Consider the following 22,256-nt stretch of genomic DNA (forward strand, 5'->3'; position numbering starts at 1 on the left):
AATGGAATGAGGTTCCGAGTAACAATAATAGAAAGTAAAATGAGAGAAATTGGTAAGATATTATTCTTGCGGTAGGTGATAGGCAACATATCAATGTACCATTGCTTAGGAAACAATAACTCCAAATGAAAATTTTGGTCATATCAAAGCTTTGGAAAGACACCATGTAAAGGCGTGTTCAAACATAGTCGACCCCGTTGATCGACGTCGCGTGGCGTCGACTGAAACCGTACACTGCGTCGACAACATGGATTCTCCTCGTCGTTCGGTGGGGTCCACTATGTGACCATTTGCCCCTCAATGGTGATATGGAACTTCACAAAGATACTGATTCTTCAAGAGATTACTAATTTTTTTTCGTCAATTAGCATAACATAGTATGAAATTGAGATGGAATGACAATTAGTGTAACCAATGACAATAGCAAACATATTCGCTCTTCCATAGATCATTTTGGAGATAGAAAGCACAATGATGCAAGAGTGAGTTTCACGAAACTATTAATGAAGAACAATTTGAATACATTCAATCAAATAACCACAGCGGGGGTGTGTTCACAAAATACTCTTCTGACTATGCGGTGAAGAAAGGTCCCAATACCACGAACAAACCGCGCATACCGCGAACGAACCGCGGATACCTCGAACAAACCGCGGATACCGTGAACAAACCGCGGATACCGCGAACTAACCGCGGATACCGCGAACAAACCGCGGATACCGCGAAGAGACCGCGGATACTGCGAACAAACCGCGCATACCGCGAACGAACCGCGGATACCGCGAACTAACCGCGGATACCGCGAACAAACCGCGGATACAGCGAACAGACCGCGGATACCGCGAACGAACCGCGGATACAGCGAACAGACCGCGGATACCGCGAACTAACCGCGGATACAGCGAACAGACCGCGGATACCGCGAACAAACCGCGGATACAGCGAAAAAAACCGCGGATACCACGAACAAACCGCGCATACCGCGAACAAACCGCGGATACCGCGAACAAACCGCGGATACAGCGAACAAACCGCGGATACCGCGAACCATTCTGAGACCTATTCTCTTTTTTTACGATTGTATCCTATTGTTTCTGGCTTTCTCATAGGTGGGTGGATGCTACACGTATTGGTTGAGCCCGCATCGGTTTATCATGTGTATCATATTATGGCTCATTCTTTGATTCTTTATCCATGGAGCAATTTAAACTATTAAACACTCAAATCAAAATATTATCAGATTATCACCTACTTTGAAATTCTTCGAACTTATTTCTTAGAACTCGCGCTTTATCTAAAGCGCTTATCTCCTCATCTATTAAAAGGAACTTTCTTCTAAACTTCTAAGAGTTCCAAGCATTAAAAGCACGTGTAATATTTCCTTTACCACGTTCAATAGACCTACTAAGTCTGATACTATGGTTCTGAGTTTCTGACCTATCGATTCGTTCTTTTAGTGTTATTTGAAGACGTTTACCTAGGCTTTGGACATGCCCACGTACAGCGGAATATTTCTCAGATTTCTATTTTGTCTAGCAGATATACCTGGGTGATACTTTGGAACTTTTATCGTCAGTTCTGTCGATAAAGCTCTTCCCATCAGAAATGTCAATTTTACACCTTCTTGGATATTAAACGCTTCTAAGATTTCAAACACCTAGTAATCAGAATCAGGTAGTAACTTTTTCCAAACGATAGTGAGGTCTACGTTTGTGAGGTTTAATTAAAGATAGTGAGGTCTCTCTCGACAATATTGCATATGGTTAGAATGTTTTGATGAATGTTTAAATATTTGAAATTTGGTAATAGACAAGTTTGTCTTTTTGATGGTACATATCTACGTTCGACAAATATACCTACGTTTGTTTGATTAGAGGTTGATAGAGAGAACTGTAGCAACAAAGTTCTCCGGAATTTGAAGAGAGAAGGAGGACAGAAAGGAGCCAGCCGTTCTTAGAACGAAGCGGAAATCTAACCCGTGACCTTGTGCCTACAAGGCAGGCCCACTTTTCCAAGCCAACTAGGCTAAAAATATATTATAATATTATAATATCTTTTTTAAGTTCCTGGGAGTAAAAAGACCCTTTAATTTTTGTAGCATTAACACAGTTTAAAATCGTCCCTGTCGGTTGTAAGGACTGCCATTTTCAACCAATAAGACAACACGAGACACTCTCATTTACTCCTCATGCATTAGAAAATTAGAAATATTATATTACTTTTATGTAGAACTTCTCATTATAATTATAATTATTGTGAGCAGGTTGGTAATTTGTTTTCTCTCAGGACAATTACTCAAATGAGATCAATAACATCCGCGGAGGGGACTTCACAAGATTTACTCCGCGAATTTGTGGAGTTCCTCCTTTTCCGGATTCGTTATCATTACTTCCTTGGAAGATCACTTGTACGGAGGAAGAAGCGTCCTGAACGGATAATGTTCGTTCTCGGAAAGGCTGGCTTTCTCCTATCCTGTCTTCCGTATCTCTTCGATTTCGGCGTCTGTGTGCGAATAACTAATAACTAATTTCTACTTCTTCTATTTCTAGACTAAATACAGAATAATGACTGAGCGATCTTAGTCTAGAATCTAGAATGACTAAGAAGTGCAAACACTAATTACTTTGTCTCTTGGGTAGATGTACTTTAAGTAGGTAACTGCAGAATGGAGAGAAAAAAAGCTCGACCCATGAGAGTTATCGTTACAAAGACACAGAGGGAGCTATAACTGCTAAATCCCGAAAGCGACGAGAGAAGAAAGACAGTATAGGAGAAAACCAGCAGTTCCGAGAACGAACATTATCTGTTTAAGATAAAATAAACTAAAATTCGTCTGGGTTGCGATTTAAATCCACTTAGTAGGAAGCCAGCGAATCGCTCCGGGCGGGAATCGAACCCACGACCTAGCGCTTACAAGGCTGACGCGCTACTTTCCAAGACAACTAGGCGCTAACCAAAAAGACAATAGTCAAAATCGTCGAGTTAAAAAGGAAAAGTTGGAACTTGGACCTCACTTCCAAAGTTCAATGTGTACCTACATATCTTCAATTCTTCATAGATTACCTATATGTATCTACGTAAAATAAGGTCGAATACTCGTATACCTAAGGTTCTTCCAGTAGGTTAAAGTAAGGATAGGTAGGTATAGATATACCTACTATTCCATTGAATCCTACCTGTCTATACCTACACGGTTGGCTAAATACCTACCATGTAGGTTCTAGGTTTGAACCATGGACTGATTATGATTAGTACATCAAATATTTTCGGTGAAAGAAGCAATTCGAAAATTTGGAAAAACAAGTAAATCCAGATATACTCCGTAATAATTTCCAAGATGTTAATTTATGGGTAGTAAAATAAGTAGTCTGGCTGAGGGACTATAAACAGAGAGTAGATCAGCGTCTACCTAGGGGACTATAAACAGGGAGAAGACTAGCCCAAATTTCCTCACGCTATATCAATAGCTAAGGTTGAGTGCGAAGAGCATCCCACTCGGAAAATTTTGTTTAGCCAAAAACAGTTGGCCTCAAAGCGATCACTCTAAAGCTGATTGAGAGTGAAGAAATGAGTTGTAAACATGGAATTTGTTAGAAATGAGTTGTAAACATGGAATAGCAGCGAAGGTCTTGCGTCCTGAAATCGAAGAAAGAATTAGGACAGGATAGGAGCTAGCTAGCCGTTCCGAGAACGAACCCTATCTATTTAGGACAAATTTCGAGCAGGCGGGAATACAACCTGGGAGCTGGCGCTTACAAAGCACTAAGCAGACGCGTTACGCTCCAAGCTAACTAGGCTGGCTACTTGAAACTTCAAGTTAATCGTAAAAGTCCACTTAGAAATCGTACAATAGCTTATTGACATATCAATTGGTCATTTCTGAAGATGTATTACTTTCTTCTACATATTTTTCCTCTAACTTTTGTTCATCAATCTGTTCCCCATAATATGTCAAAATAAATATATGAGACCTTGGTTAGACTGCGGGGTAAAAGGGACTTTTCAGTCCTATCCCAGCAGGATAAACAAAGTATATTCTATTCTATCAAATCTTTACGCACTGAATCTTTCTATAACCTGTAATTTCAAGAATAAAGTCCACTTCAAGTAAGTAGTATACTTACTCCTAAACCTAAATGTCCACTTGGAAATAGTAACTACAATAGCTTGTTGACATCTCACTCGCTCATTTCTAGAGATGTTGTTGATGTTCTTCTAAAGAGATTCCTCAGTGAAGAATAAAGCTAACTAGGCTGGCTACTTGAAACTTCAAGTTAATTGTAAAAGTCCACTTAGAAATGGTACAATAGCTTGTTGACATATCAATTGGTCATTTCAGAAGATGTATTACTTTCTTCTACATATTTTTCCTCTAACTTTTTTTCATCAGTCTGTTCCCCATAATATGTCAAAATAAATATATGAGACTTTGGTTAGACTGCGGTGGTTGAGGGACTTTTCAGTCCTATCCCAGCAGGATAAACAAGGTATATTCTATTCTATTCTATCAAATCTTTACGCACTGAATCTTTCTATAACCTGTAATTTCAAGAATAAAAAATGTCCGCTTCAAGTAGTATACTCTTAAATGTCCACTTGGAAATAGTAGCTACAATAGCTTGTTGACATCTCACTCGCTCATTTCTAGAGATGTTGTTGATGTTCTTCTAAAGAGATTCCTCGGTGAAGAATTGAGAAATAGTAGCTACAACAGCTTGTTGACATCTCACTCGCTCATTTCTAGAGATGTTGTTGATGTTCTTCTAAAGAGATTCCTCAGTGAAGAATTGAAGACGGTCTCATTAAACGACTTAACAATCCATATCGGAGTATGTCCATTTTGGGATCGTACAAGTTATAATCAAGTAGACAACCCTCCCCGAAATGTTAAGATGGGGATACCAAGTAACCAAGCTAACCACTGCAACAGGTTGGCTTTTTTAAATTTAAGGTCAAATTCAAGGTCTCCGATTTAAAATTCAAAACTCATGTCATGCGTTCAGTCAATTATGGTGTTCATGAAACCCTTTAACTAAACTAGTCTAGTCTAGAACCTTACTTAACATAAAAAGGTAACTTGTAAACAATGTAGCAGTTGTTTCATTGCTACGAAATAAAAACGGCGGTGAAACACTCATCTTTAAAAAAAAAAAAAAAAAAAAGAGATTCCTCGGTGAAGAATTGAAGACGGTCTCATTAAACGACTTAACAATCCATATCGGAGTATGTCCATTTTGGGATCGTACAAGTTATAATCAAGTTGCTGTAACTGCCGACCATTAGTGCATTTCAAATTTAATAGAAATCATTTTTTATAGTTGGTTTTTACTTAACTTGATATCTCTGTTTGTTAGATTGTTGGTTTGTTTGTCTGTTTGTTTGAATCGCTAGTAAAACATTGGTATCGTATGTGATGGTTGGTATAACTTGGTTTATTCGTTCATAGATGAGTTTGATTGTAGATTTGAGCGTGTTCTCTATGTTTATAGACAAACATCTGTTGGTTTGTTGGTTTGTTTGTCTGTTTGTTTGAATCGCTAGTAAAACATTGGTATCGTTTGTGATGGTTGGTATAACTTGGTTTATTCGTTCATAGATGAGTTTGATTGTAGATTTGAGCGTGTTCTCTATGTTTATAGACAAACATTGAAAGATAAAAGCAGGTTGGAATACAAGGAAAGTTCCTTGTTTTCTAAGCCAATGCGACTTGCGTGGGATCCAAGGAATGATTTTCCTTTCTAATGTCAGCCACTCGCACTCAGACTGTCTGACAAACAACCGGAAAGTGTTTGGCAAGAGAAGCTTCAGACCTAGGTCTGTCAGACCGTCTGACAAGCGTAGGTGGCTAGACTAAGGCGTGCTCTGTTAAAAACGGACTTTTGTTTTGCTAATATCGCCAGTAGGTATAGAATAGAATAGAATATACCTTGTTTATCCTGCTCGAATGAGACTAAAAAGTCCCTTTACCCCAGCAGTCTAAACAAGGTCTCGTGTATTTTATGGGTTTAACTAGGGTTGGGACATCGACATCGATGTTTTGAAAACATCGATACATCGGAACAAAAACATCGATGTCAACATCGATGTTTTTCTATTGAAAGATAAAAGCAGGTTGGAATACAAGGAGAGTTCCTTGTTTTCTAATCTAAGCCAATGCGACTTGCGTGGGATCCAAGGAATGATTTTCCTTTCTAATGCCAGCCGCTCGCACTCAGACTGTCTGACAAACAACCGGAAAGTGTTTGGCAAGAGAAGCTTCAGACCTAGGTCTGTCAGACCGTCTGACAAGCGTAGGTGGCTAGACTAAGGCGTCCTCTGTTAAAAACGGACTTTTGTTTTGCTAATATCGCCAGTAGGTAGGTAAAAACGACCTGAAAAGTAGGTTATCTGTAGGTAAAATCGACCTCAAAAGGACAACCTTCCCCGAAATGTTGAGATGGGGATACCAAGCTAACCACTACAACAGGTTGGCTTTTTGAACCATACATACTCAAAGGTCTCCGATTTAAAATTCAAAACTCATGTCATGCGTTCAGTCAATTATGGTGTTCATGAAACCCTTTACTAGTCTAGTCTAGAACCTTTTTTTTTTAAAGAGGTTTGACAGAGGGAACTGTAACTGCTAAGGTCTTATCGTCCCGAAATCGAAGAGAGAAGGAAGAGACAGGATATAGAAGAAAGCCAGCCCTTCCGAGAATGAACATTATCCCATCAGGATAAAATACGCCCCGGGCGGGAATCGAACCTGCGGCCTAGCGCTTACAAGGCAGACGCACTACCAACCAAGCTAACTAGGCTGGCAGTCTAGAACCTTACTTAACATAAAAGGTAACTTGTGAACTAGTGCCAAGATCTAGACTGTTACTTTTACTTTCATTTATTTAAATGACCATTCCAAAGTCAAACACTTTAGAAGCCAACATAAAACTTGTGAAAATGGTTTACTTAGTACTCTGGTGCAAGTGCATTAAGAAACCTTTAGAAAACGTACAGAAACGATCGTGCTTAAGAAACCTTGGCAATTTATGACAAACTTTGTGTAAATTCCAGACTGAAGTGTGAATATAACCTCTGGTGAGACAGAAAGAAAGTTTGAAGAATTTCACTACGAAACTTAAGAAAAAGAGGTTCGATATTGCCTGACCGTCCCGAAAGCGAAGAGAGAAAGAAAACAGGATAGGAAAAAGCCAGTCTCGGAAGAATTTACTCAGAGGAAGGGCTCATACAACGCCTCACAAAGGCCTGATCAGTCTCAAACATAGACCTTTTATAAGGAGATTGATAGAAGGAACTATAACAACGGAGGTCATCGTCTCCAAAGCGAAGAGAGAAAGAAAACAAAATAATAGAAATCCGGCCATGCGAGAACGAACCTTATCTGTTTAGGATCAAGTTCGCCCTTGCGGGAATCGAACCCGAGGCCTAGTATTTACAAAGCTAACGCGCTCCGCTTGAAGCTAACTAGGCTAGCTAATTGGGAGTTTTGACATCTCCACCAATGTTATATTCCATTGGGAGTATTGAAGTAGAAGAAGAAGAAGAACGTTTGACAATATTGGTTCATCTTTTGATGAATCATCGTAGATCGAACTTAAAAATTCCCAAGCTAAGTAAGAGAGACTATCGAACAAATATTTTAACAGGTGTAGCACTTTCTCTGGTAACACGAGGATTTTGCAACCCATGTTATCTTTCTGTGAAACCTGCAGCAAGTTCGAAGCAAGTTGTTTTGCAAATTCCAAGCAAGTTATGCTAATTTTTCTTGCAAAGATTTGGTCAGTTAGTTCTCAGACTAAGTCAAATATGAGTTTGAGTAAATAAAGCATGAAAGTCTGGGGCAGTAAATATAGAAATATCATCTGAATATAGTCTAATAGATAGAGGAGGTCCACCTTGCATTAATTAGAACAGGCGATTTTTTTCATAGGTATGGTGGGAGAAGTGTCATACTAAAATCGAGACCTCGAGAGTTGAGGGGAAAACTTTTGGCGGCGGAAAAACCGCTTCACTTTAGAAAAGCTTCACTTTACGTAAAATACATTGTGACCACTTGCTTTTGTAGGAAATTTTCTTAACTTTAAACGTATATTTTTACTTTTTACATTAAAGGCGTGGTTTAGAAGTTATAGGCGGAAAACTTAAAAAGTGCCAAAAGTATGCACTTTTTTCGAGGTTTTTTGCCATATGAGTTTGAGTAAATAAAGCATGAAAGTCTGGGGCAGTAAATATAGAAATATCATCTGAATATAGTCTAATAGATAGAGGAGGTCCACCTTGCATTAATTAGAACAAGCCATTTTTTTCATAGGATCGTTAGGTATGGTGGGAGAAGTGTCATACTAAAATCGAGACCTCGAGAGTTGAGGGGAGAACTTTTGGCGGCGGAAAAACCGCCAGAAAACGGTCGAAATTTGGCACTTTTTTCAGTTTTCGCTTATAACTCCTAAACCGTGCGTCCTACGCAATTTTTGATGGGAATCAAAATTGAAGTACACAAAATTTCCTTGCTCGGCGTAGCTTAACATAGGTGACGCTAAAACCGGTCTTAATTGATCGACTGAAGTGTTATCCAAAACTTTCTCGCTTTGAGTTCATAGGTCGTCGCGACAAATTTCGAGATCAGAGCTCATTTGTGTGAGAAAATGTGAAAAAAAAAATTCCACAATTACTCAATTAACTTTAAGTCACCCATCCATTTATTGGCCTTTAAAAAAAAAATCACCCAAAAAACAGTTTTTTTTCTGGTTTTTTGGCTTTATGGTTTTCTGGACAAAATTTGCACCACCATTTTCGTGTTCCTGGTAAAAAGACCTTTAATTTGATATATAGGTCGACCAGGTTTGGATAAGTCCTTCTATGGGGACAGACCGACCGACCGACCGACAGACTTTTTTTTTTCACATTTTCTCACACAAATGAGCTCTGATCTTGAAATTTGTCGCGACGACCTATGAACTCAAAGCGAGAAAGTTTTGGATAACACTTCAGTCGATCATTTAAGACCGGTTTTAGCGTCACCTATGTTAAGCTACGCCGAGCAAAGCCAATAAATGGATGGGTGACTTAAAGTTAATTGAGTAATTGTGGGATTTTTTTTTTCACATTTTCTCACACAAATGAGCTCTGATCTTGAAATTTGTCGCGACGACCTATGAACTCAAATCGAGAAAGTTTTAGATAACACTTCAGTCGATCTTTTAAGACCGGTTTTAGCGTGACCTATGTTAAGCTACGCCGAGGAAGGCCAATAAATGGATGGGTGACTTGCACACTATATTGGGAATAAAAGGAGAACGGGCTCTAGTCTTGATTTTAAATCATTACATGAAAGTAAAATTAAAAAATCAAATCAACGCCCTCGTGACTACCAGGCAAGCGTCTCTACACCACCCAGGTAGAAAGTGAGAGTGGTCGAAATTGTTTGAGGGCCATCCTCCTATTTAGACCAGGCCCCCAAGGTCGAACATAGAAATAATGAAAGTTTTTGAAGATGAGTATGTCTAAATAATTGATAGGCACTTGAGCATATCTAAAAACTGAGTAACTCGGCTTAAAACTGGTTAACGAAAGTTTTTGAAGATGAGTATGTCTAAATAATTGATAGGCACTTGAGCATATCTAAAAACTGAGTAACTCGGCTTAAAACTGGTTAAGGTACATCAAAAATATTTTCGGTGAAAGAAGCAATTCGAAAATTTGGAAAAACAAGTAAATCCAGATATACTCCGTAATAATTTCCAAGATGTTAATTTCAAACCCAATAGATAAGGAACATAATAAAATTTGAATTGATCAGTGATTCAGTATACCTCTCTATGTATGCCTTGGTATGTACAACAGCTGGTCAGCTACAAATACAACTGCAGTGACTGCATATCTTCATGAAATACCTACTGATTTTCTACTTAGGTAGCTATCTATATCTACTTAGTACTCTTAGTAGTCAGTTCAACGGAGAAACCTACCTACCTACCTACCTACTTCAAAAATGAAAACAAATTTGCATATCAAACCCAATCTTACCATGCTACTCCATGTGGATAGGTAACATGGATTTTTTTCCTCACAAAAACTCTCTTCGAATACCTACCATCTACTTAACAGAAATGTGTTATGTACTTTGGATAGTCTACATAAAAAAGTACCTATTATGCACTTAGACTGCCTATGTGATTTACATAAAAAATGTATTATGTACCGAGGTGAAACATTGTTTCAAGAAGGTACCTTGGTGGAAAAGTTGGCACAAACAGACCTAAGTACTGACACTCACTCGTAAAGTACCTACAGTAGATACATACTATCCGTAAAATAGATACAGAAGAGTAAAAGTAAACAAGACCTTATGCATTACTAGCTGAATTCCGTCGCTTCGCTCCGGAATCCCGCTAGTTCATCCCGAGGCATGGCCAAACTTGTGGAAAAGGCATGGCCGACTGGTTAGACATTCCAAAGGATGCTCCCATGTCTGCGTTAAACCAGAGGTTTAACAGGTTTAACGCAATCAGAGCTGGAAGAACAGGTTTACAGGTGTTTTTTTAGAAATGATTTGAGTATCATCTTCGATTTCAAATCAGAAATCTATTTAGCACTAAACATTAGAAGGTTAGAACGAAAAGGTATTAGCATTGGCACCTAAATGGGAAGTATTCTGTCTCTTCTCGCCCATCTGATAAGAGGCATACTACGGGATGGGCATGCTACGACATAGACCACACGGGTCTAATTTTTCGGCCATAATAAAGGTGGAAACACTATCATCACGTAACGTGACGTGATAGTACTGTGGCTGTCCTGAACGAAATTGTACCTACAATATAATGGGAAAACTTTGAACTACATTTTTCTGACTCCTCGTGAGTTCACGTGACGTGACGTGATGGCATGATAGTGTTCTACCTTAATAGTACCTAGGTACTTAGGTTAAAAAAAAAAAAAACATTTATTGGAGAACTCTTGGCATTTTTTTTTTTTTTTTTTTTTTTTTTTTTTTAATCACTCGAAATTCCGCTCATATAACTCCAATATATCATTACTACAGGTAACTTTAACTACTACAGGTATAAGTTCTCAGGACAACTTTTACTTTCTGGCAATAGAAAACGTGCAACCAGAAATGTCATAAAAACTTGAACCCTAAAACGTAAACGTAACTATGACAATTTATTAGAGAGAAGGTAGCTATTACACTAATAAATGAATAAACTCAGGTAGCCTCAGAATTGTTTGTTGGACAAGTGAATCAAAAGTGGCCATTTTAAACGAAATTTTTTAACAGCAAAAAAACACACACACATGTCATAAGTTAACAAGACACCACATCTAAATTCTTCACACGTTAGAGGTCTGAATATTTTTGGCTTCCTTAACTTATTGAATATTTTTGGATATCGTAATTTACTGAATAATTTTGGCTACCGTAGGCCATTACAACAGAATACAGCTAAATAGTAGGTACTTTTTACTTTATTTTTTTTTCTAGCTATTAACAATAGGTGGTTATTCGTTAGGTACCTAGCTATTGATGTGTTTAAATTATTCAGTTTGGTACGTACCTAATAAGTACATACATACCTACCTACGTAAATGTCATAAGTACGAGTTCTTCATAATAATTGTGTAGGTACTTAACTTGGGTATTGGGTAGCTCTTTTATAACTGTTAGTGTTAACACGTCTATGATTTCTAGTCATAAAAGTAAAAGGAGCTTAACTGCACATCTTCAAATAATAAAATAATTACATTCATGTTGGATTTCACGAATATTTATTCAGTCATTAGAACTCCTGTTAAGCTAACAGCCAGTTAAGTTCCATTTAATTTGTATTGGCTTAAGCTAACGGGCTGTTTGAGGCTGGAAAGAAGGTTGGTGAAATCCACCATCAGTAAACAGCCTCAGTGGTAAACGTATTGGACTTCGGATCTGGAGTTTGGTGTTTCGAGTCAAAGTCAAGTCATGAAATTTATCTTGGTGAAGTGGGAACCACAATTGCGAGAACCTCACAAATGACATTTAAGTATGTTTGAGCCCAGGTATGATAGGGAGAGGCATACTGCGGGCTGGGCATGCTACGACACAGACCACACACGAGTCTAATGTAGATTTTTAATATGAATAATAAATTATTTTAATACTGTCAGCGAAGGGCTGAAAAGTCCCTTTACTCCCTCAGTCCTTTTCATCTCTATCATGCTCCCCTTTATATTTTCACCTTTTCGATGTCACCCTGTATAACTATACATTTTACATTTGTTATACCCTGTATCTATTCGACATCGTAGGTGGTTTCAGCGGATTAGATTTTAGATTGGCTTTCTAATCTATTTCCTTTTATGTTTTCTGTGCGGCGGTAGTGTGTAGTGACGTGATGTTTCCATGCTAAAAATTATAGAAAGTGACTTGAAGCTATTTGTTAGTAGAGGTATACCAAACTAGAGCTAGACTGTGATTTTAACACTGAAAAATTTTAAAAGTTTTGTCTAAGCTGGGGAACTTCAAGTTAAACAGGGAGTAGACTAGCTCAGTCTGGCGGGGGAACTTTAAACAGGGAGGATACCAGCCTGAATTTCACGTGCTAATGAAATGGCGCCAGCCTAGTTGGCTTGGTTGGTAGTGCGTCTGCCTTGTAAGCGCTAGGTCGCGGGTTCCCGCCCGGGGCGGATTTTATCCAAATAGATAAAATTCATTCTCGCAAAGGCTGGCTTTCTCCCTGCCTTCCTTCTCTCCTCTCTTCGCTTTCGGAACGATAAGACCTTATAGCACTCTGAGCAGTTACAGTTCTCTCTATAGTCTCTCTCAAACCTGTAAAGGCCCGTTCCCACTTGTCGTGAGTTTCATCCGATTATTTTCCGAATGTCCTGTAGACAATGTAATTTAAATGAGAGTGCTCCCACTACACACGACACGATTTTTTCCCGAACGACACAAAATGTTCTTGTAGGCAGTGTAATTTAAATGAGGGTGTTCCCATTACACACGACACGATTTTTTTTCCCGAACTACACAAAATGTCCTTGTAGGCAATGTAAGTTAAACGAGAGTTTTCCCACTACACACGACACGATTTTTTCCTGAACGACACAAAAATGTCCTTGTATAGGCAATGTAATTTAATGAGGGTGTTCCCACTACACATGACACGATTTTTTCCCGAACGACACAAAAATGTCCTTGTAGGCAATGTAATTTAAATGAGAGTTTTCCCACTACACACGACACGTTTTTTTTTTTTTTTTTTTTTTTTTAAGGACATGTAGGCAATAGGTTTAACAGGTTTAACGCAATCAGAGCCGGAAGAACAGGTTTACAGTTGTTTTTTAGAAATGATTTGAGTATCATCTTCGATTTCATATCAGAAATCTATTTAGCACTAAACATTAGAAGGTTAGAACGAAAAGGTATCAGCATGAGCACCTCAATGGGAAGTATTGTATCTCTTCTCGCCCATCTGATGATAGGCATACTACGGGATAGGCATGCTACGATACAGACTACACGAGTCTATTTTTTCGGCGAGAAAAAAGGTAGAAACACACCATCATCACGTAACGTGACGTGATAGTAGTGTGGCTGTCCTGAACGAAATTGTACCTACAATATAATGGGAAAACTTTGAACTACATTTTTCTGACTCCCCATGAGCTCACGTGACGTGACGTCATGATAGTGTTCTACCTTAATAGTACCTACTTAGGTAAGAAAAAAAAAACATTTTATTTATTTTTATTTATTTATTTACACGCTAAGCAACAAGGCCATGTGTGAAAAAAACATTTATTGGAGAAATCTTGTCTTTTTTTTTTTTTTTTTTTTTTTTAGTTTTTACTATCGGATCATCTTGTGTTTTTTCTTCTGAGTCATGGTATTTTATCTTGGACAACGTTGCTTGGCAGGCAATAGCGCCATTATTTGATGCGTTTATTTTAGGGGTTTTCCGCAGAGCAATAAAAGAGGGAATCTGTAAATGATGGGTGTGATGAATTGATGAATATGAGGGGGTCTTAGTAGAAGGTCTTGTACTAGTATGACAGGTAGGACTGGACCTTGTATGAAAGTTCTCATTAACACTCTTTTCACCCTTTGACTTAAAGAAGACTAATCTTTTATGTTGAAATTAATGTTGACTTCGGAGCATATTCGGATACTGCTCGAAGACTGAACATCAGAACATCATCCAAAATTCTCAACATCGATCATCCAAAAATCTTTTCGATATGAGAGTGTAGGATGACATATTATAGGGCTGCCTAGAAGGGATTGACAAGAAACGCTGACCCTATTTTAGTCGGAAAAAGCCAGTAGGATGACATATTGTGTGTTGGGATTTTCATGTCAACAAAATATCTTAATTTCGAACTAATCTAAACATTCTAAATAATTTGTTTCTGAATTAATGTGCATTTTACGTTCATTATTAACAGTCAGCACAAAATGTAACATATTGTAACATCTAAATCCACGCGGAAGTGATGTGCAAGCCAAGATTGTACTTTTCCCCATTTATACTCAAATCTTAGTACTGAGCAGTGTTATTTTTAGCACCTCATACCTTATCCTCCATCAATACTTGGAACAATTAGAAGTAAACTGACTAAATGCTTTCATGTAGATACTGTACGCTTATGTATAGGTAGAGGTACTTACAGAGTTTAATGAAATAAAATTGTACAGTGAGTATAATGAAACATAGGGAATTAGGGACATCAGGGACTCACCAAGTATAGGTTCATTCAAGACTGCCCTTGTGGGGTACCTGAAGGAAAACCCTATCTGATCTATTTCTATCTACACAATCCTACACACACTCACACACATATACACAATTACATACAAACTAGTGGTTGGATGGAAGAGCTCCTTTGGGAGAACCCTGCCACTATAAATAAAGCCTTAAAAATATGTGTTTTTGTGAACGGTGGAGCTTACTCAGAAGAAAGTCCCATACATCATAGCGCGTCTGCTTTGTAAGCGCTAAGTCGCGGGTTCGATTCCCGCCCGATGAGAACTCCATCGTAAACAGATAAGGTTCGTTCTCGGAACGGCTGACTTCCGCCTATCCTCTATTCCTCTTCGATTTTGGGGCGATAAGTCCTCCGTAGCGTAGTTAGCTATACAGTTCCCTCTATCAAACCTCAAAATAATAATAATATAGCCTATATAATATAACTAGGTGTTGTGGTTCTGGAGATAGAGCGATCAGTGTGTGAACTATGAAATGTGAATGAGTGAATGGATCTTGTTTTTATAATATAAGATAATAATATTCCTAACAAGTGTGGATTCGATTTAGTTAATGAAACAGTTTTGAAACACCCGGTACAGTCCTGATGCACGCTGCTCAAATAAGAAATTAAGACCTGTGTGTTGTTTATTTTAAGTATGTCATTAAGATAATTAACTTTGGCAATATGGCACAACAATGACGTATGTGTAGGTACTACCTATATGAATAGGTATTAAAGTACTTTGTATAGGTATTAAAATACAAGTCGGTACCTACTTTGTGTACGTACCTGTACACATATTCATTTGTTTTTAGTCCGTCCTTCCTTTATTATTTCACTTGCGAGAGTAAAAACAAGAAGATATGTACCTGCACTACCTACCTATCTATGTCTAAGTAGAATAGATTAATAGAATAGGGTAAGTGTACCATTTATTCGCCCACCTAAAAAACGTACCATTTATTGGCCCACCTGTACCATACGCCACATAAGTCTGCGCGTGGTCGGTAACCGGACGTGTGACCATATTAGGTGACCGCCTTCATGTGAAGAGGCGAGAGCTTGTCGCCGAATGGGGAGTACACCCCGTTACTTAACACCCCAAAAAGGGTACAAATCACCACAACCCTAAAAAGGTTCCAAAAAAAGGAGGGCAAATCAACGTTGACAACCCTACAAATTGTTGAAATTGTTCAAAAAAGCAGACCCAACAGTTCAACCCTTAAAAAGGCGTACGTAAAGAGGGGGCAAACTGCCGTAATCCTAAAAAAGTAAAGCCTACAAATAGAGGTGCCCCCCAAGGTAGATCCCCCACTGATTTGAAGCCATATCGCAACTCGATGGCCCTACCAAACGGTGAAGTATTTGAAACTTGAAAACCTGACGTTGTAAACTTAGTACTAACTTGGTGGATACATATACCTATGTACTTAGGTACTTAGTGGATATAGTGTCTTTCACTTTCTTTCCCACAAGAATGAAAGGAGGGGAATTTCAATTGAAAGTAGGGGAAGTTTCGTACCTACTGTTTTAGAGCTTGAAATTATCATTAAAATGTGATTAAGACCTATGAGATGTCATCAATCTAGGTACAATCTAGAATTCTAGACTCTGTGCAGTTGTGGTCAGGAGTCTGGTAATCAGGAGGGCGTGGGTTCAATCCCGGCCGAGATATGGGATTTTATCCTGAACAGAACCTATAGTTTGACCACAGGTTATACAAAAAAAATCCCACTCTGAGGCTTAGGTGTAAGGGCAACAGCCTCAAAGGATGGGTTAAGCTTATACGAATCTTGACATTAATGTTCCCGAAAAGTACTGCCTACATGTACTTAGTGGAACATGAAAAGATTGTTGTAAAAAGAAAGCAATCAATAAATCTACTATTATTATTATTATTATTATGACCACAGTAAGTCGAGTAGCCTACTGCTAGGGTAAAGGTTGTTAAGCTCTAGGGCAGTCTAGGGTAATGGGTAGTAGCCTACTCCGAGGGTTTTCAGTCCTATTTCAGTAGAATAAACAAGGTACAGTGTAAGTCTATCCATAGGTACATCTAAATATCTAATCCATCTAGCATCTAGCCATCTAATACTTTTTTTTAAAGAGGTTTGACAGAGGGAACTGTAACTGCTATGGTCTTAATTGTCCCGAAATCGAAGAGAGAAGGAAGACAGGATAGGAGAAAGCCAGCCGTTCCGAGAACGAACATTATCCCATCAGAATAAAATCCGCCCCGGGCGGGAATCGAACCCGCGGCCTAGCGCTTACAAGGCAGACGCACTACCAACTAAGCTAAGTAGGCTGGATACTTTTTTTCATTGAGGCAGACGCACTACCAACTAAGATAACTAGGCTGGCCATCTAATACTAGCATAAATTTTATGAAATTGATTTTACGATATCAGTGAAACTTCGTGGGGTCTTCAAACAAAATCGAACAGATGTCACAATCATTTAAAGATCGCAATTTGCTTTCTTTCACAGCATGTCGCTCAGTAATGTAAATTCTTTCAACAATGAATTTGATTCATACCCACAAATTAATCAAATTATTAATGATTCATCACATACATACATTCATACAAATGAATCGATTCGAATGCTCATGACAGCTTGGGCTTTGTTTCACCAAACGTAGGTAATTAATATACGAAACTTTACGAAATCGATTGGAGAATTATGAGGTAAGTTTTAGTAGCTTAACCCTTATGGAAAGGGCCACAATTCGACTTTGAACTTGGTTTAAGTTTAACTCTTGAATTGCCGGCCTAGTTAGCTTGGTGGGTAGCGCGTCTGCCTTGTAAGCGCTAGATCACGGGTTCGATTCCCGCCCGGGGCGGGGCGCCTCGGAAAAGCTGTTTTCCTCCTGTCCTCTCTTCCTTCTATCTTCGATTTCAATACGTGAGAAAACACTCGACCTGTGGAATTCTAAATGGATAGAGTCTCAAAAAGGGAATTGTACAAGAGATATCTTCCCTACTGTTCAGGAAAGGGCAAAATTTGATTTTGTACATAATAGGGATATGACCTCGATCCTTTCAGGTCATGGAGAATTCAACATCCACTTGTTTAGAATCAACAAAATAAGAAGTTCGGATTGTCACCTTTGTTCGACTCCAGACACACCAGCACATAGAATCATGTCCTGTCCAAAATATGAAGAGGAACGCAGGAGAATTGGAGATAAGATAGGCAATTTTCAATCTAGCCAATAAATCCAGTAAAATTTTCTGAGCACTAAAGTACAGGGACTGATAGAGAACAATACATCGACATTACAAAGAACGATCTCCAAAGATTGCCTTCATAAAATGTCCACTGCCCTCTCCATTCTAAAACTCATGAGAGTCATGAGTTATTTAGAGAGAAACAATTAAAATTAAAGTTATTTGACGAAAATATCCCCAAAATCCAGCACAAAATATCCCCGAAAATCCAGAACCCAGTCAATTGTTTCTCGGAAAAAGATTTCAATTTCTTTCTCCTTTCGGCTTCTCAAACACAATGCATTCGGTAAAATCATTCACCGTCCACAAATACTAGAACAAATATACTGACGATAAATTATGCAAAAGAACTCGCCGGGATCTCGGGTGGACATTATTCATGCAAGAGCTGCCTTTGCTGACCATGTTCTCGAAATGCCATTTGTTCGGGAGAGAGGGAGAGTTTGGAAATTAAAATAATACGAGAAATACATTATGATTGTGTATATGTGTTCCCGAGGAACCTCTTCAACTCTGAATGTCTGAAGGCTCTGAAATTTCGAGAGAAAATGAGTGAGTGTGACATGTTTGGCAACAATGCCTATTTTTTTGCTGTCACATTGATCTGGACACACTATAATTTCGCAATAAATTTGGCTTTTTTTAAGATGTTTGATGGAGGGAGCTGTAACAACGGAGGTCTTTTTTTTTTTTTTTTTTTTTGAAGAGGTTTGACAGAGGGAACTGTAACTGCTATGGTCTTATCGTCCCGAAATCGAAGAGAGAAGGAAGACAGGATAGGAAAAAGCCAGCCGTTCCGAGAACGAACATTATCCCATCAGGATAAAATCCGCCCCGGGCGGGAATCGAACCCGCGGCCTAGCGCTTACAAGGCAGACGCACTACCAACTGATTTACTTTTAGGTTTTAGGTACATTATTAACTGGGTAGCTTAGCAATATAAACACTAGGTGAAACTCTAGAAAACTACCTAATACTGATGGCATTTGCTATTTTCCTCTTGAGTTCCTCGGAAAATTATTTGCACAAGTTCGTGTGAATGGCGAAAATTCCGGTGAAAAATATGGTCGAATGAACTTCAAGTATACATAGTTATTAGGTGTGTACTTACCTATTGTTTCTCGATTCGAAATGTTGAAATAGTTAAATATAAAGGGTGTATCACAAAAAAAAGACCACATTAATTTTCCTAATAACTGAGAAATGGTTTCAAATGTTCAAATTCTCGGTAACATCTTACAATTTATTTCGGTCGGCGTTATCCTCCTTTATCCTACCCCTCGAAATCCTCCTATCTGAATGCCTCCTCCTATCTCCATTGTATTTTAGTCAACACCTGAGAGCAGCCTAAAACACATTTCGTTCTTGTTTGAACTCATCAGTTAGACATAGCTCTCAGGTGCTGGCCAAGAATTTGGAAGTGTTATTTATACTTCAGAGATGGACTTCGCTGCTTCTAATGCCGGAAGCTACGGCCCGAACGGAGGCAGTGGTCCTGGTGGGTTCGGCCCCAATGGGGGCTATGGAAACAGTGGAGGCGGTGGGGGAATCAGTTTCAAAGATTCGGATGCGGCGCAAAGTTTGGCGTATTCGAGTTATGTGAAAAAATAAATGACCCTTCACAGGGTCTTTTGTAAATATGTATGTAATACCGTGTTGTGTTTATTCTCATTTCCAGTTGTCATTATTTATCCAGGCAAGTGTAGCAAGAGAAAAATAAAATAATTCACATTCTGCTCAACTTTACAAATTGAAATCCTCATTTAGAATTACTTGATGGCAAAGCAACTTTAATTAATGCAGTGTTTCCAATCAGAAAAGAAATGTATGTACTGATGTAAGACATTAGGGACGAGATTTCGAGAATGGACGTCAATGCTGCATCTTAGATGTAATCAAATGTTTGTTTGGTCAGATAGGTACGTCATATTACAACAAAAATAAACACTTTGTTTGTGATAAGTTTTTGAATTTCATACAAGTCAATTGAGAAGAGAGAAATACATATATTTGTGCTGCTCAACTTTACAAATTGAAATCCTCAATTAGAATTACTTGATGGCAAAGCAACTTTAATGAATGCAGTGTTTCCAATCAGAAAAGAAATGTATTTACTTATGTAAGATATTAGGGACAAGGTTTCGAGAATGGACGTCAATGATGCATCTTAGATGTAATCAAATGTTTGTTTGGTCAGTTAGATACGTCATTCATATTACAACAAAAATAAACACTTTGTTTGTGATAAGTTTTTGAATTTCATACAAGTCAATTGAGAAGAGAGAAATACATATCAAGATCCAATTTCATCAAAAGAAAGGGCTTAAAGAATGCTATCGAACAAGTGGTATTCCAAATTGTAGTCATAAAAACAAAAATTAGAAAAATAAATGTGGGCAGGTGGGCCAATAAATGGTACGTTTTTTAGGTGGGCGCTTCTAATGCCGGAAGCTACGGCCCGAATGGAGGCAGTAGTCCTGGTGGGTTCGGCCCCAATGGGGGCTATGGAAACAGTGGAGGCGGTGGGGGAATCAGTTTCAAAGATTCGGATGCGGCGCAAAGTTTGGCGTATTCGAGTTATGTGAAAAAATAAATGACCCTTTACAGGGTCTTTTGTAGATATGTAAAGAGAATACCGTGTTGTGTTTATTCTCATTTCCAGTTGTCATTATTTATCTAGGCAAGTGTAGCAAGTAGCAAGAGAAAAATAACATAATTCACATGCTGCTCAACTTTACAAATTGAAATCCTCATTTAGAATCTTGAGGGCAAAGCAACTTTAATGAATGCAGTGTTTCCAATCAGAAAAGAAATGTATGTACTCATGTAAGACATTAGGGACGAGGTTTCGAGAATGGACGTCAATAATGCATCTTAGATGTAATCAAATGTTTGTTTGGTCAGATAGGTACGTCATTCATATTACAACAAAAATAAACACTTTGTTTGTGATAAGTTTTTGAATTTCATACAAGTCAATTGAGAAGAGAGAAATACAATATGTAAAGAGAATACCGTGTTGTGTTTATTCTCATTTCCAGTTGTCATTATTTATCCAGGCAAGTGTAGCAAGAGAAAAATAAAATAATTCACATGCTGCTCAACTTTACAAATGGAAATCCTCATTTAGAATTACTTGATGGCAAAGCAACTTTAATGAATGCAGTGTTTCCAATCAGAAAAGAAATGTATGTACTCATGTGAGATATTAGGGACGAGGTTTCGAGAATGGACGTCAATGATGCATCTAAGATGTAATCAAATGTTTGTTTGGTCAGATACATACGTCATTCATCATATTACAACAAAAATAAACACTTTGTTTGTGATAAGTTTTTGAATTTCATACAAGTCAATTGAGAAGAGAGAAATACATATATTTCTGACGTCACTAAAGACTACTAAGGTTTTTCGTGAAGGGGGTTTTACTCTCTATTTGGCGACAAATGGGGACAATCCACCCGCCTAGCGCCTACTCCATAAATGTCACCCAGCCTAAGTGGGGCCTTGAAAAGTCAGCAGCACACGATTGCCTATATGGTCACCCATCCAAATACCAACCACGCGCAACGTTGCTTGGTTTACTGAATGCTTTCGAAATGGCTTGGTACAATTCTACAAGTTCTGGCTGCGTACAAATTGGTGATGAGAGACATAGGGTAAGTGTACCATTTATTCGCCCACCTAAAAAACGTACCATTTGTTGGCCCACCTCTAGGTCTACGCCACATAAGTCTGAACTGGACGAACTTTTTCAAGATCCAATTTCATCAAAAGAAAGGGCTTAAAGAATGCTATCGAACCATACCATGGTCCAGATGATATTGCTCCAGAGGCGACTCCAGCAAAAAACGGGCAACTAAAGAAAATACTCCAGCAAATACATATGTATGTACTTCAGCAAATACACATGTATGTACTTCAGCAAATACACATGTATGTATGTACTTCAGCAAATGAAGAATTTGATATCGCAAACCATAATCGGTTAAGAAAAGAGCACCTGAGCAAATCAGACGAGATGATTGAGGTGATGAGGTATGAGGGATTGAGGGCCTATTGTGTCAAATTTCCCTGAGCTCCCGGCAATACTTGGGTCTTTGCACTCAGTTCCTTCCCCCGGTTTAATTCACTCCCTTGCGCATGCGTTGATTCTACCCCCTCCTGCCCTGATTGGATCCCCTGATCCTGCGCACTCAGCTCTCTCCCAGTATTTTATATTCTATTCCGTTGCTTCGCTCCGGAATCCCGCTAGTTCATCCCGAGGCATGGCCAAACTTGTGGAAAAGGCATGGCCGAACT

The 22,256-nt window shown here is 38.5% G+C and overlaps 1 protein-coding gene across 2 annotated transcripts in view; it reads left to right on the forward strand.

Annotated features, from left to right (window-relative positions):
• Positions 1-22,256, forward strand: part of LOC103508035 (40S ribosomal protein S11) — a 37,982-nt gene that overhangs the window by 6,465 nt on the left and 9,261 nt on the right. The gene's annotated exons all lie outside the window — the stretch shown is intronic.

Source organism: Diaphorina citri, unplaced genomic scaffold (genome assembly GCF_000475195.1).
Source record: "Diaphorina citri unplaced genomic scaffold, Diaci psyllid genome assembly version 1.1 scaffold19, whole genome shotgun sequence".
Classification (NCBI taxonomy): domain Eukaryota; kingdom Metazoa; phylum Arthropoda; class Insecta; order Hemiptera; family Psyllidae; genus Diaphorina; species Diaphorina citri.